The sequence below is a fragment of the Lathyrus oleraceus genome, chromosome 2, assembly GCF_024323335.1.
Source record: "Lathyrus oleraceus cultivar Zhongwan6 chromosome 2, CAAS_Psat_ZW6_1.0, whole genome shotgun sequence".
NCBI classification, from domain to species: domain Eukaryota; kingdom Viridiplantae; phylum Streptophyta; class Magnoliopsida; order Fabales; family Fabaceae; genus Lathyrus; species Lathyrus oleraceus.
The window spans coordinates 38,772,291-38,776,190 of NC_066580.1; positions in this window are offsets into that span (position 1 = coordinate 38,772,291).

Sequence of the window (3,900 nt, forward strand, 5' to 3'; positions counted from 1 at the left end):
AACAATATTTTATTCTATTTTTTTTCAAGATTATGTAATTAGATATTATTATTATCATTATTAATACATAGTAATGAATATGCAATTACATTATTATTTTTTACTATTAATACTTAATAAGTACGCAATTACATTATTACTTTTTATTATTAATATTTAATATTCATTATTTATTTTTTTACTTATTATTTAATTTAAATAATCTATTAAATATTTAATTAATTAACTATATTATTATTAATGTCATCTATAATTTAGATAATTATTTGTTTTGTAGAGTGTATGTGCATGATTATTCTTTATTTATTTATTATACCGAGCCTTGAGGGCACATGAAGGATGTGTTATAATTGTGACAAAATTATGTTGCTTTCACCGATTTTAAAATCATTCGAGCCGATTTCAAAATGAATCACATACTTCTCGATTCAAAGTCGAGCCCATTTTCAAAATACCTCTGTAAGTCGATTACTTGTAAAAGTATCGCCATCGACCTCACATGGCTTACTCTTGGACTTTCTTACAATGAGACCTATTCGATTTTATCGAGTAGAAGAACAATACACTAAATAGAATTCATTTCATTCATAAACACAAATTTAGAACCTCAATCCAACATCGAGTATTTTTTTTATCCAAATCAAATTAAAATACCCAATCACAATTAAATACCATTTCATTTTGGAAATGAAAAGGGGGATGGCTTTGAGTTTTCAATTCCTCTCCTAGATTATTTGAATACGAGTTCTTTTACTCGGTTAGTCGAATAGTCGTCACTTCCATCCACCTAAGCACAAACAAATCGAATCATCTTATAATAAGAAACGAAAAGAGAGATGACTTTGAGTCTTCAACTTTTCTCCTCGACTATTTGAATACAAGTTCTCTTACTTGGTTAGTCAAGTAATTGTCGTTCCTCTATAAACTTCCAAACCCCGATTAAATCAAAACATTTTCATAATAAAGAAATGAAAAGGGAGATGATTTTGAGTTTTCGACTTCTCTCCTCAATTGTTTGAATACGAGTTTTCTTACTCGGTCAGTCGAACAATTGTCATTTTTCCACCAACTTACAACTTAATCAAATCATTTTCGTAACAAACTGTACGAAAAAGGAGATGGTTTTGAGCTTTCAACTGCTCTTCCCAAATGCTTGGATAGGAGTTGTCTTACTCAGTCATTCAAGTATCTGTCATTTATTCTAAAATACATCGACCATACATAAACTTATTTTTATAATCACTTAGATGGTAAAGAAAGTGGTCTAGAGTTTTCTATTCCCTTTCCCGATTATTAGGATACGAGTTATCTTACTCGATTATCCGAGTATTTGTCATCCAGTCAAAACACATTAATTATCATTAAAATCCTTTTTACAATTAAGGATGAAAAAGAAAATGGTCTAGAGTCTTCTATTCCCTTTCCCGACTGTTAGGATACGAGTTGTCTTACTCGATTATCCGAATAATCGTCATCCAACCAAAAACATCTCAACCAATCAAAACATTCAACATATTAATCCAACTTGTCACCCTCGTGTGATCAAAACTCTTTTCAAAAAGAACACTGTTTAATCCTTTCTAATGCGCATAACAAACTAGTGCTTAAGCCTCCGCCGAGAGTAGACAAGCCAGCGTTTAGCCTTTAGAACGCGATCTAAACAGCTATTCGATAAAAGACATCAACCAATCGTAGTTCCCCGAACTACGAATGCTCTGATTTCCTTATTGCACCATAAGGATACGTAGGCACGAGATTGCGAGATCTTGGTGAGCACACTAATAAAAAACCTCCCTTTCCCCTCTTCTGAGGTTTCCGTCCATCTCTTTTCAATACTCTAATTACTCGAGTAAAACAAACAAACATAAATTAACACTCAAAACGCAAATTAGAACTAAAAGGTTCCCGTTGAGTACAACGGACGTGAGGGGTGCTAATACCTTCCCCTTGCGTAATCAACTCCCGAACCCGAATATGGTTGCGACGACCATTATTCCATTTCCTAAAGGTTTTATTGATATTTTCCTATTCCTTCATTGGGATAAATAAAGTTCGGTGGCGACTCTGTTCGAACATTAATTTATTCCGCGACCATCGCGAGGAATCGTATTTTTCGAGATGCGACAGATGGCGACTTTGCTGGGGACTAGCTCCAAGCAAAAGATAGTGAAGCCTAATTTAGTTCAGTTTCTGTATTGTATGTTAATCTTGTTTGTTTATCTGTTATTTTTTATTCTGCTATTATTATTCTGTCATAATTATTATATTGTGATTTATTGACTATGTCTTATTTGGGGTTCTCTGGTTGATGATGCTTTGTGAGATAGGCTCTCCACCCGAGTCTGAGGAAAACCATAAGATTAAGTTGGTGGTTGCGTAGTGGGCGCCCACAAGGAGTCTTCATTGTTGGGAAGAAACAAAGACCCCGCCTAGAGGAGATTCTCTTGAAATGTTATTGGCCGACGAGTTTTCATCATGACGATAATATTCTCAAGTTGGATCAATGACTCTAGGGACCTTTTAACCCATTATATCCGGTGGTTATGTAGTATTTACCTGAAGAGTCTCAAGACTTATTAGGTTAATACGAAATCCCTAATCAGATGAGATCCCTTGGGCGTATTACTACCTTACAGTGGTATTCCCAACCTCAACCTATGACTCTGAGAACCTCATTAGAACCTTGGACTCGAGAGTTGTGTAGTATGGACCCACTAGGAGTCTTCCTCTTTGGGACCATACGAAGGCCTCACCCAAACGAGACTCTGTTTGGGGATGTTATTTGCAGATGAGTTTTCATCATGACAATAACTTTTCTAAATAGCGATTGATGACTTTGGGAACCTTAACTTTAGCATCCTCCCAAAAGGGTTGTTTAGTAACCAAGAATACCCACTCTTACGACCTGTATATTAACCTACATATGGCACACATAATATCATTCATAGCATAACATTCATACTATTTCATTTCCAAGGAATCTGAGTATCATGAGTTGCAGGAATTCAAGAAACATGGAATCAACCAAAAGAAATATTTACTCATTCAAGTGCAAGGATTCCGATCTAAAGAACTTACGTAACTTGGTCTCTCAGATGCACCCAGTATACAGAATCAACTTTGGAAAGAATTATGGCAATTTGCTCAGCATCTTCAATCAACAAGTGGACCATACAGCCTTAATCACTTTAGCCCAATTCTATGACCTACCTTTAAGGTGCTTCACATTCCAAGATTTCCAGCTAGCACCAACGTTGGAAGAATTCGAGCGTCTTGTTAGGATTCCTATGAAGAACAAGCCACTATTTGAAGGGATAGATGAATCTTTGCCCCTTGAGGTCATTGCTAATGCGCTTCACATGGATGAAAAAGAAGCAGAGGCTAACTTAGAGATCAAAGGGAATACCAAAGGATTTTCACTAAGTTTTCTTTTAGAAAGAGCTCATACCCTTTTGAAGGCAGAAAGTTGGGATGCTTATTACTCTGCTATTGCATTGGCCATCTATGGCATCGTCCTGTTCCCGAATATGGATGGTTTCATAGACATGACTGCCATTTGTGTTTTCCTTACTAGGAACCCAGTACCCACTTTGTTAGCCGATGTCTATTATTACATAAGTCATAGGTATACTAAGAAGAAGGGATTGATTGCTTGTTGTGCTCCTTTATTGTATCAGTGGTTTCTAGAACATCTTCCGAAGACAGGTGCTTGGGTTGAACAGACAGATGTTAGTTGGCCTCAGAGATTGGGATCACTCCGATCTGAAGATCTCTCTTGGTACTCCAAAGAATACATCAACATGGATATCATATTCAGTTGTGGAGATTTCCCAAATCTACCGCTTATTGGAACTCAAGGATGTGTGAATGCTAATCCAGTTCTATCACTCAGACAACTTG